Source organism: Eumetopias jubatus, unplaced genomic scaffold, assembly GCF_037043125.1.
Source record: "Eumetopias jubatus isolate StellerSeaLion01/CBP00866 unplaced genomic scaffold, mEumJub1_p1.0 scaffold_2, whole genome shotgun sequence".
Taxonomy (NCBI): Eukaryota; Metazoa; Chordata; class Mammalia; order Carnivora; family Otariidae; genus Eumetopias; species Eumetopias jubatus.
The window spans coordinates 158,324,115-158,336,306 of record NW_028274808.1 but is presented as its reverse complement, the minus strand read 5'-3'; the positions used below and the strand labels follow the sequence as shown (position 1 = coordinate 158,336,306).

The following is a 12,192-nucleotide window of genomic DNA, read 5'->3' as shown; positions in this document are numbered from 1 at the left end:
GTCTTCCAACCCTTGAACATGTGATGTGTTTCCATCTATTTATGTTGTCCTTAATTTCTTTAAGTAATATTTTGTAGTTTTATTTTTATTTGTTTATTTATTTTAAGTAATCTCTGCTCAACGTGGGGCTCGAACTCATGATCATGAGATCAAGAGTCATATGCTCTACTGACTGAGCCAGCCAGACACCCCTGTTCTATAGTTTTAATTGTACAAGTCTTTCACCTCTTTGGTTAAGTTATTTCCTAAGTATTTTATTTTTTTTGAGAGAGATATTGAGAGAGAGAGCAAGCACAGGCAGGGGCAGGGGGAAAGGGAGAAGCAGACTCCCCACTGAGCAGGGAGCCTGATGCGGGGCTCCATCCCAGGACCCTGGGATCATGACCTGAGCCAAAGGCAGATGCTTAACCGACTGAGCCACCCAGGCGCCCCCTAAGTATTTTATTCTTCTTGATATGATTGTAAGTGGATTTGTTTTTGTAATTTCCTTTTTGCATGGTTAATTGTTTGTGTGTAGAAATACAACTGATTTTTTGTGTGTTGACTTTGTATTCTGCTACTTTGCTGAATTCATGTATTCTAACACCTTTGTGTGTGTGTGTGTGTGTGTGTGTGTGTGTGTGTAGTCTTTGGGGTTTTCTACATATAAGATCATATCATCTGCAAACAGAGATAATTGTACTTCTTCCTTTCCAATTTGGTTACTTTTTATTTCCTTTTCTTGCCTAATTGCTCTGGCTAGAATTCCCAGTACTTTGTTGAATAAACGTAACGAAAGCAAACATCTCGCCTGTTCTTGGTTTTAGAGGAAAGGCTTTCAGTCTTTCACAATTGAGTATGATGTTTGCTGTGAGGTTTTTTTTTTAATGGAAATAAAAACACCACTTTATTTTTCTGAGTAAAGGCTAATCGCTCTAAATTCAGAGTTCTAAAATCAAAACATAAGAATTCTCCCCTCCTTTCCCTCACCTTCATGGAGGGAGCCAGCTGAGGAGTTGTCAAGCACTCTTCATGGTCTTTGTCTCTATGAAACAAAAAACTCTGCTGTGGGGTTTTTTGTTTTTTTAAATATTTATTTATTTGACAGAGAGAGAGGGAACACAAGCAGGGGGAGTGGGAGAGGGAGAAGTAGACTCCCTGCAGAGCAGGGATCCCAGGACCCTGGGATCATGACCTGAGCCAAAGGCAGACGCTTAATGACTGAGCCACCCAGGCGCCCCTGCTGTGGGTTTTTAATATATGACTTTTATTAAGTTGAGGTAGTTTCCTTCTATTTCTATTTGTTGAATATTTTTATCATGAAAGAATATTGAGTTTTGTTAGATATTTTTTCTGCATCAATTGAGATAATCATGTGGTATTTTTCCTTCATTTTATTGATAGGACATATTACATTGATAAATTTTTGTATGTTGAACCATCCTTGCAATCCAGGGATAAATCCTAGTTGGTCAAGGTGTATAATCCTTTTAATATGCTGCTGAATTCTGTTTGCTAGTATTTTGGTGAAGATTTTTGCATCAGTGATTCTAAGGGATATTAGTCTGTAGTTTTCGTTTAATGTCTTTGTCTGGCTTTGGTATCAGGGTTATGCTGGCCTCATAGAATGAGTTATGAAGTGTTCCCTCCTCTTCAATTCTTTTGAAAAGTTTGAGAAGAATTGGTATTAGTTCTTTACATGTTTGGTAGAATTCACCAGTGAAGCTCTCAGGTCCAGGACTCTCCTTTGTTGGGAGATTTTTGATTACTGATTCTATTTCTTTCCTTGTTCTAGGTCTCTTTAGATTTTCTCTTTCTTCATGATTTAATCTTAGTAGGTTTTGTGTTTTAAGGAATTTGCCCATTTTATGTAGGTCATTGAATTTTTTGGCATACAGTTCATAGTACTCTCTTAATCCTTTTCATTTCTGTGGAATCAGTAATGTCTCCACTTTCATTTCTGATTTTAGTAATTTTGGGTCTTTTCTTTTTTTCTTAGTTTATTTAGCTAAAAGTTTGTCAATTTTATTCATATTTTCAAAGAACCAAATTTTGGTTTCATTGATTTTTTTTCAAATTTTCTGTTCTCCATTTCATTTATTTCTGCTCTAATTTTTTTTTCTACCTTCTGGTAGCTTTGGGTTTAGTTTGTTCTTTTTCTAGTTCCTTAAGTTGTAAATTAAGTTGTCGATTTGAACCCTTTCTTGTTTTTTAATGTAAGTGTTTATAGCTATAAATTTTTCTTAGCACCGTTTGCTGTACCCCATAAGTTTTGGTGTCTTGTGTTATATTTTCATTTATCTCTTAAGTATTTTCTAATTTTTCTTGTTATTTCTTCTTTGGTCCATTGGTTGTTTAAAAAGTGTAGTGTTTAGTTTCCACAATTTTGTGAATTTTCCAGTTTTTTGTTATTGATTTCTAACTTTATCTCATTGTGGTCAGAGAAGGTACTTTGTATGACATCTTTTTTTTTTTTTAAGATTTTATTTATTTATTTGAGAGAGAGAAAGAAAGAGATTGAGTGGGAGGAGGGGAAGAGGGAGAAGTAGACTCCCTGCAGAGCAGGGAGCCCAGTGTGGGACTTGACCCCAGGACCCTGGGATCATAACCTGAGCTGAAGGCAGATGCTTAACTGACTGAGCCACTCAGGTGCCCTGATATCTATCTTTCTGAATCTATTGAGACTTAATTTGTGGCCCAGCATATGGTCTATCCTGGAAAATGTCCCATGTGAAGTTTTTGCTTCATATAATCTGATGGTCTGTCATTAGATATGTGTTTATAATTATTATATCTTCTTGCTGTATTGAACCTTTTATTAATGTTTAATATCCTTTGTCTTTTGTAATATTTTTAAATTTAAAGTCTGTTTTGTCTAATACTAGTATAGCCACCATTGCAGTCTTTTGGTTACTTTTTGTATGGAATATTTCTTCTTTCTTTCACTTTTAACCTGTTTGTGTCATTGGATCTCGAGTCTTTCATAGACAGCTTATAGTTGGGTCGTATGTTTTTAACCACTCTGCCAATCTCTGTCTTTTATTAGGAGAGTTAATCCAATTATATTTAAAGTGATTACTGATAAAGAGGGACTTCCGTCATTGTGCTATTTGTTTTCTATATGTCCTATAGCTTTTTTGTCCCTCATTTCCTATATTACTGTCTTCTTTTGTGTTAAGTTAATTTTTTTGGTTTTAAAATGTTTAAATTCCTTTCTCATTTCTTCTATAGCTATTTTCTTTGTGATTACTATGAGGGTTACAGTTAATATTCTTAAAGTTATAACATGCTAACATGATTTTATAGCTTAACTTTAATAACATCCAAAAACATTTTTTTTAGAGCTCTGTTTCCACCCCTTTTAGTTATTGTCACAAAATTACATCTTTATACATTTTGTGCCCCAAATCATAAACTAATAATCCTTTTAAATGTATTAGTCTCCTAAGCTATGTAGAAAACAAGATTGGGAATCACATACTAAAGTTACAGTAATGGCAGCTCTCATGTTAATAATACCTTTTTTCTTTAAATGTATTAGTTTCTTAAATCATGTGGAAAACAAAGAATACAGATACAAACCGTTGTTACAAAAATACTAGCTTTTATAATTGCCTGTATATTTATTTTTATTGAGATCTTTATTTTTCCATACAGTTTTGAGTTACTGTGTAGTGTCTTTTCATTTCACCTGTAGGACTCCTTTGAGCATTTCTTGCAAGCCAGGTCTGGTGGTCACAAACTCTCTCAACTTTTTTTTATCTGGAAATGTCTTAATTTCTCCCTCACCTTTGAAGATTTGCCAGATATAGGATTCTTACTTGACAGTTCTTTTCTTTTAGCACTTTGAATATATTAGTCTATTGTCTTCTTGCCTCCAAAGTTTCTGGTGAGATATCTGGTTATCTTATTGAGGATCCCTTGTATGTAGTGATTCAATTCTCTTGCTGTTTTCGAGATTTTCTCTTTCCCTTTGTGTTTTGAAAGTTTCATTATAATGTGTTTTGGTGTGGGTCTGTGTTCAAAGTACTTGGAGTTCATTAAAATTCTTGAGTGTTTATGTTCATGTCTTTTATCAAATTTGGGAAGTTTCAGCCATTATTGAAATATTCTTTCTGCTCATTTCTGTCTCTTTCTTCTGGGGCTCCCATAATGGGTATTTTCATCTGTTCCGTGGTGACACACACACATATCCCTAAGCTCTGTTTCTTTTCCTTTCAGCTCCCTTTTTTTCTGTTTTGTAATGACAATAATTTCCATTGTCCTATCTTCAAGTCCACTGATTCTTTCTTCTGCTTCCTCACAACTACCTTTGAATACATCTTAGTGACGTTTTCATTTCTGTTATTGTACTTTTCAGCTCAGAATTTGTTTTGCTTCTTTTTAGGTTTTATCTCTCTTTAATATTTCCATTTTGTTAACACATCATTTTCTTGACTCTTTCCATGTCTCCCTTTAGTTCTTATAGTATCTTTAAGACACTTGCTTTAACATCTTTGTCTAATATATCTGCCATTAGGTCTTTTTTCAGGGACAGTTTCTGTTGATTTGTTTTTTCCTTTGAATGTGTCATGCTTTTCTGTTCCTTTGTATGACTTGTGATTTTTGTTTGGTTGGTTGGTTGAACACTGGACATTTTAATCTAATAATGTGGTAATTCTGGAAATCAGATTATCCCTTTTACCTAGGGTTTGCTCTTTTTTGTTATTGTTTTTGGTTTTTTGATTGTTGTAGGTGGTGTCTGTGCTGAGGATTAACCTGAAGGTCTTTTCTGAGCCTTTCCCTGGGCATATGTGATCATTTTCTAATTTTTCCCGTGTATGTGTTTTTTTGTTTGTTTTGTTTTGTTTTCTTGGTGCAAAATGGTGGTTTTATTAAAGCATGGGGGCACAACCCGTGGTCAGAAAGAGCTGCTGCCCTGGCATTGTGTGGAGTAACTCACAGTTGTTTTTGAATGTCTTAGTCTTTAATGCCTAGCTCCTTGAGAAGGGGAAAGAGTGAAAAGTGAAGTGGGGGAGGGGTGGAGACACTGGCCCTTTAAATCCCTTGGAAGTCACTTCAGCCAGAGGGGGAGAGGCTTGCAGTACTAGGGGAAGGTGCAACAACAGTGGCTGCCAGCCTCCTTGTCTGCATTTACGTGGTCAGAAGCACCAGTCAGCAATCAGAGCACAGATCCCCAGTATTCGTAGGAGAGAGTCCTTTTTGCCCACGGTAGCTCCCAGTTGTGCAAGCTGCTCTAGGAACACATGCAAACACAGTTGCCTGCCACTCCCTGGCTGGGGATGGAGGATAGCTAGCTGGTACTGTGCTAAGAACTAAAATTGACCAAAATTAACTGTGTTTTTTAGTTCAGATTTACCCCTGGAAGTTTCAGGTCTTCAACAGACTCCAGAGTTGCAGAATAATTGCATCAGACAGGTTCTGCCACTGTGAGTTGTTTTCTAGGTGGGGAGACAGATTCCTCGTGCTTCCTCCTCTGCCATCCTCCCAGAATCCTTTCCCCTTTGCCCAGTTTTGAATTGGATTGTTTGCTTTTTTTGGTGTTGAGTTGTAGGAATTCTTTATATATTCTAGATATTAATCACATATCAGATCCATGATTTGCAGATGTTTTCTTTCATTCTTTGAGTTGTCTTTTCACTTTCTTGATAGTGTTCACATGTTTTCTTAACTACAACAGTTATACATTAAGGTGAAAAGGGATTAATATAAAAAACAAGCAGCAAGCACAAACCTAAGCTCTATAAGTAGATGGTAATATTGCCACTGTTTGATGAAGGCTCCCAGGAGAAGACAAGATGACCAAAGTCTTTGAGTCACAGTCTGGATTCATGTTCCCTTAGAGATTACAAGTGCTTCTTCTGGGATTTCAGTGGGCAAGGCCAGGAGTGAATCCTGAGAAATGTAGGGCTGCTTACGTCCAGCCATCTGACATAGACAGGAGTTGAGTTAGGTAATGCAAGTATTTTTTCCTCCATGTTGCTTCCCAAAACTTTGCTAATAACCCCAATACTTCTCATTTTCTTCCATATCTCTATCTACTTTGATTCAGCACTAATATTTTGCCTGTGGTATTCACCCTTTTCCCTATGATATCTTCTTCTTTGTTAGTTGTACATTTTGCTCATTGTATATTTGTTCTGGTATGCCCGTAGCTCATGTTGGTGAGAGAAAAACTACCTACTGTTTCAGTCTGTAGCCAGATAAGCTTTCCCTCTGGTTATTTCTTTTGGGGACAGGGTTGTGCACCACAGTTCCATCTACACGATGTTTTTCATTAAGTCTTCTTTTTGCAACTGCTGTATCCAACGTTCTTGAGAAACTTTCCCTTTTGACCTGAATTGTCATTGTTTATAAATTGAAGCTGCAGTAGTGTGCTTATAGTTTTCATTGTTAAAGAAAATTGCCATTACTACTCTACCCAAACCCATAGTTAGGAGAATGGGAAGAAAACACCAATGTGCACTTCCTGGCTCTTTGAGTCAGGCAAAGATTGTGGTGATTATGTGAAACTGAGTAAGTGAGCAAAAAACGTGCAGCACAGATTTTCAGGAAATTGTCTTTACAATGTGATAGATGGAGAAATAGCATGAGGTGATAGCATAAGTTTTTAGTACATGATCCCTTGTCTTTTAATTTTAGTAAGTAAAGCCAAAACAAAACAGAACAAATTCTCAAGGAGAGTGAAGGTCATTAAGAAGTTTAGAAATAGCCGTGGTTCCTGATGTTTCTCTGTAGCGGTGTGAACCTGGAAGATGGAAGCCTAGCCTCTGTAGTTCTTTTTTTAATAAGATGGGTGCATATAAGAACCCACTTTTTGTGTATGTGATCAACTCCAAGTGTGGTCTGCTATAGAGTTAGCATTGACAAATAGGTTGACATCAAAGCAGGAACTATTAATCACATCTTCTTTCCGCTCCCAGAGTTCCATCTCAGTTCTTAAAAACAGATAAATTTCATGATGCCAGTATTACAAAAATAGATTCAATGAGTATAGATTTTTTTTGGCAATTTTGTCTTTTTATAAGAGAACAAGAATTGTTCTCAGATGCAGTCAAATCTTCATTTTTAGTTAGTGAAATAATAACATCATAAAGCTGCTTTGCTGGAATAATTTTATAGTTACCAAATTTTTATATGTATAAATGTGTATGTATACATATGACTTAAAAAATTTTTTTTAAGATTTATTTATTTTAGAGTGAGAGTGAACGCAAGCAGGGGGAGGGGCAGAAGGAGAGGGAGAGAAGAAGACTCCCTGCTGAGCACAGAGCCTGACATGGGGCTCTATCTCAAGGCCCTGAGATCACGACGTGAGTGGAAACCAAGAATCAGTCACTTAACCAACAGTCACCTGGGCGCCCCTATGACTTTATTTTTATGCAATCTTATTTATAAATAGTTTCTCAAAATTTAGTATTTGTATTTGATTAGAGAGCCAATATCTTCAAAAAGGTAATAAGGAAACAAGTATTTCTTCAGAGGATATTTCAGAGTTTTATTGCACTGAGTAATGTTTCAGTATAAGACAATGAGCCATTTCTGTACCTAGCCTCAGGTTATTGAGTCTTGCAGTATTTTTTGGACTCCTTCCTTCAGCCACGACAAATGTGTTAGCATCTGTCTTAGAGCTAAGAATAGTTTAATATAAATTCCATAGCACCCACCATACTTGCAACAAGAGAAGAAATAAATAAGGACTTTCCCATTCCCAGTGGATTGAAACTTCCAGACCCTGACTTTAGCAGATCTCATTTCCTGAACATCTCTAAATATCTCTGCAATGTGTACAGGGTAGAAACAATGTATTTAGGCAATCAGGATTCAGGATTGAGCTATGAACTCGTAGGACATCTTATTCTACCTCCCAGCATGCTATGGACTTCTTGCTCTAAATCCTACAGACTGGAGCTGCCTTCTCTGACTATAGTCTTCTTGCCTTTCAAATCTTTCTCAGGTATTTCATTTCCCTTAAGATCTCAGTTCTTTTAACAGACATTTTTTTTGAGTGCTGTGTTGGCTTTTGGTAGGTGCTGCATAATAATAACTTACATTAGAGTGACATGACTTGAGAGGAGTAAGGGTGTCCTCACCCTCATGGAATCCATTTAGAAGGTTATTCATAGCTTGTACTGGAGGGATAGTGGAGGGATAGTGATGGAGAAGTGTTAGGTTCTGGGTATGTTTTGGAGGGAGAGGACATGGAGAGACACAAGGGAGAAGGCCAGATGAAGATGGAGGTGGTGATTAGAGTTGTGCCGCCGCATGCCCAGGAATGCTGTGGTGAGAGGCTGGAAGAGGCCAAGAAGGATCCTCCCCTAGAGCCTTTGGAGGAAGCATGGCGCAGCTGCCATCTTGAGTTCACACTTCTGGCTTCCAGAACTGTGAGAGAATAAGTTTCTGTTGTTTTAAACCACCAAGTTTGTGGAAATTTGTTATGGCAGCCTTAGGAGACTAAGACAGGTGCCTGTTAGACATCAATGTTGTGATGTTAATGTGACAAATGAGTTTGAACTCCAGGGAAAAGATCTGGGCTGGAGATATAGAATTGCTGGTCTTTAGTATAGAGCTGATATTTATTATTTTTTTTAATTTATTTTTTTTTGGGTTTTCCCAAAGAGTTTATTTGAGCAGACTTGGAGACAGTGAGGCTCTGCATCTAAAAGAAGGTGTTGGGCCTCTTGGTGGTGAAGCGTGGCTTGTGCTGGCGACGCAGGACCCGGTGGGGCAGCGGGAACTTGATCTTGGAGTCGTGGAACTGCTTGACAGCTGGTCGGCAGCACTTGCTGGCTGCAGTCTCTTCCACCTTCATGATCTGGATCGAGTGGGCCCGGGCACGGTGTCGGGCGCCCATGTCTCTGTAGCACTGTGTGACGGCGCCCTCAGTGGTCAGGTCCCGGTACTCCCGGTACATGTTGTGGGTGCCGCTACGCGAGTCATAGCGCAGCCAGATGCCAAAGTTCTTCACCCGCAAGGGGGACTTCTCAAACACCTGTCCACAGTAGACAATTTCCCCCGAAGATTTCTTCGTCTTTTTCAGCTGAGACACAAAGTACCAGAAGCGGGATTTGGCGACGACGTGATTAGGTGCAAAGATTCGCATGCGATGCAGGGGCGGAGTGCGACATTTGGGGGTGGGCAGGCAGCGCCCCACCACCTTGTACTCTCGCAGTGTTCCCGAAGCCTTCATGGCGCACTCCCCGCTCTCGCAGCCACACGAGAAAGGCTAGAGCTGATATTTAAAGTGATGAGAGTAGGGGTGCCTGGTTGGGTCAGTCGGTGGATCAATGAACTCTTGATCTCAGGGTTGTGAGTTCGAGACCCACGTTAGGTGTGGAAATGACTTAAAAATAAAATCTTAAAAAGAAAAATAAAGTAGTGAAAATAGATGAGACCCCCCAGGGAAAAGTGTCTCGAGAGAGTAGGTCCAAGAACTGAACCCCAGGGTGCTTCTATGTTTAGAGGTTGGGCAGGTGAAGAGGATTTAGGAAGACTAGCTGGTGAGGTCCTTCAGGCAGAAGTCTTGGGGGAAGCTCTGACTCTTTATCCCTTTCTGAGTACCAAGGGGAAAAATGATGTATTGCATTAGAGACCTCCTACTTTTAAGGTGCTCGGGAAGCTTTTGTGCTATACTAACCTCAGATATCTTCCACCAGGGAACATTTTATATCATGAGAGGAGGAAAGGAGAGGGAGGACCCTTAATCCTGCTCAAGACGGAGCTTGAGTAGAAAGTTGCCAGAATACTGCTGGAGCAGCAGGAAAGCTGTGTCTTTGGTCCCTCTCCTCCTACCCCAAAAGAATGTACCCAATCAAAGGGTGAATTAGAATCAATTAGAGAGATAGACTCTTTCAAGTAGTTAAAGCAGGTTGAGACTAGAAGGGGCTTAATTAATGTGGTAATGTGTGTATGAGCTCAGCATACAGCTTGACATATAATGGGTAAGCAACTTATGAAACTATTATTAATTGTTATTTTTTAATACTAAACTTCCATTTTGCAGATAAGGAAGTTGAGACTCAGATGTTCAGGAACCAACAGTGACTCCCTTAATCTACACAGAAAGGAGAAATTAGCAAAGAGTCCTTAGCTTGGCATCCAAGGCCCTCTGCTTTCTGGTTACAACTCCATTTCTGTTCCAACTCCTCACCCACTACTCTCTCCTCACCCTCAACTCTGTGCGTCCAGTCACCTCCCTCCCCTCTGTGCACATGTCCTTTCCTCTTGGTTCCATGCCTTCAATCCTTTCCACTTTGCCTGCAATCACTTCCACTTCCTCTCTCCCTCTCCAGTTCCTTGCCCATTTTCACAGCTCTAACAACACCTGTGAATTCTTTCCCGACATACCTAGCCATCCTACTCTCTTCGTTTTCAAAATTCTCTAGCAGGATTCCCTGGACGCTGTCTGGATGCTGCTTAGCTTCTAGTCCCTCATACCTCTCCTGCAGACATTTCCAGCCTGTGTTGCAGAGCAGAGCTTGCTGGGTAAATCCTGAGGGAAGCAGCCCAGTGTGTGTGTGCGTGCGTGCCTGTGTGTGTGTACATGTACATGTGTGTGTTTGTGTACCTTTGGGCTCTTGAGGAGATGAGAACTGTCTTTTCTGCTTGGCAACCCCTCTGCAAATGCCCTGAAAACAGAAGTGTGCTGCGTCTGACACAGCTTGTACGCCATTTGCCATCAATTATTACCTTGTAAAAAGACCTTGTAAGGCCTTTCATAATATTATTATGAATTGAAATAGTTAGTGTAATAGCCCTATTTGAATGGACAGCTTCTAAGAATCAAATAGGTTTCTTCTTTTGGTAAGACTCTTATTCCCCTAAAATTTTTGCACTAGGATAAACTTAGGGTAACCCAGAAAAAGAAAAACTTGATTCCTTGCAGGAAGATAAGGATGACTGTGATGTGCCCACAGTAACCAGAGTCTTTTCAGATGGACGCTTTCTTGCTTCAAGGGCAGACTAATACCACAGGTTCCTTGGTAACAATAATGACAGATCAGTCATATTTACCTTTACTCCTCTGTCTAAAATTGTATTTACCTTGTCAATAGATGATCTAAGTTGTTTTCCTATACCTTAATATGTGATTGTAACAGTTACTCTTAGTGCAGGTTGCATTTATGTTTTTAATTCTTATAAAAGTTTCAGAATTGGGATGTATTAAGTCCAGAGAAAGTATGAACTCTCGGGGCACCTGGGTGGCTCAGTTGGTTGGGCGTCTGCCTTTGGCTCGGGTCATGATCCTGGAGTCCTGAATTGAGTCCCATATCGGGCTCCCTGCTCAGCAGGGAGACTGCTTCTCCCTCTGCCTTTGCTCCTTCCCCCGCTTGTTCTCCCTCTCTCTCAAATAAATGAATAAAATCTTAAAAAAAAAAAAGTATGAACTCTGACTAAGGAACATAGTATAAGAAACATAAATTATGCTTCTGTTTGTACTTTCACTTTCATACGTTATTTTTATTTAAGGCTTTCTATCTTATGTACCTTAAAGGTGTTCATTTAAACTCTGAGTACTCGAATGGATATTTTATATTTGCTAGCATAGCACAGTTGTATTCCCTCACAATTTTTAACTTGAAGGTAATTCATTTGAAGTTGTTGACAGTAATGAATGATGATTTATGGAAATGAAGACTTACTTGCTTTAATGTCAGTGATGCTTCATGTCTGGTAACAAGAGCAGAAAAGAAAATTTGCTTATGTTCCATCATGTAATTTCTACTTTTATCCCTTTAAAAAAAAACCTCAGCTTTTAAAGATTTAATTCACATACCACAACATTCACTCTTATTTTTTTTAATTTTGGCGGGAGGGGAGAGAGAGAGTGCATGAAGGGGGTGAGGGGGGCAGAGGGAAAGAGAATCTTAAGCAGGTTCCACACCCAGCTTGGAGCCCGACAAGGGGCTCAATCTCATGACCCTGAGATCATGACCTGAGTCAAACCAAGAGTCAGACACTTAACCAACAGCCACCCAGGCGCCCCTAACATTCACCTTTTAAAGAGCACAATTCAGTGGTTTTCAGTATGTTTGCAGACTTGTGTGGCTATTATCACTATCTAATTCCAGAATATCTTCATCACCAAACAGAAACCTTTATCAGTCATCCCTCATTACTCTGTCCCTGCAGCCCCTGGCAACCACCAGTTTACTGTCTGTCTCTGGATTTGCCTATTATGGACATTTCATACTACTGGTTTCTTTCACTTAG

General features: G+C 39.2%; 1 protein-coding gene and 1 pseudogene across 1 annotated transcript in view; one reads left to right on the top strand and one right to left on the bottom strand.

Annotated features, from left to right (window-relative positions):
- Positions 1-12,192, top strand: part of CRACD (capping protein inhibiting regulator of actin dynamics) — a 256,557-nt gene that overhangs the window by 15,617 nt on the left and 228,748 nt on the right. The window lies entirely within an intron of this gene.
- LOC114206652 (large ribosomal subunit protein eL20 pseudogene) lies at positions 8,605-9,196 on the bottom strand (annotated as a pseudogene).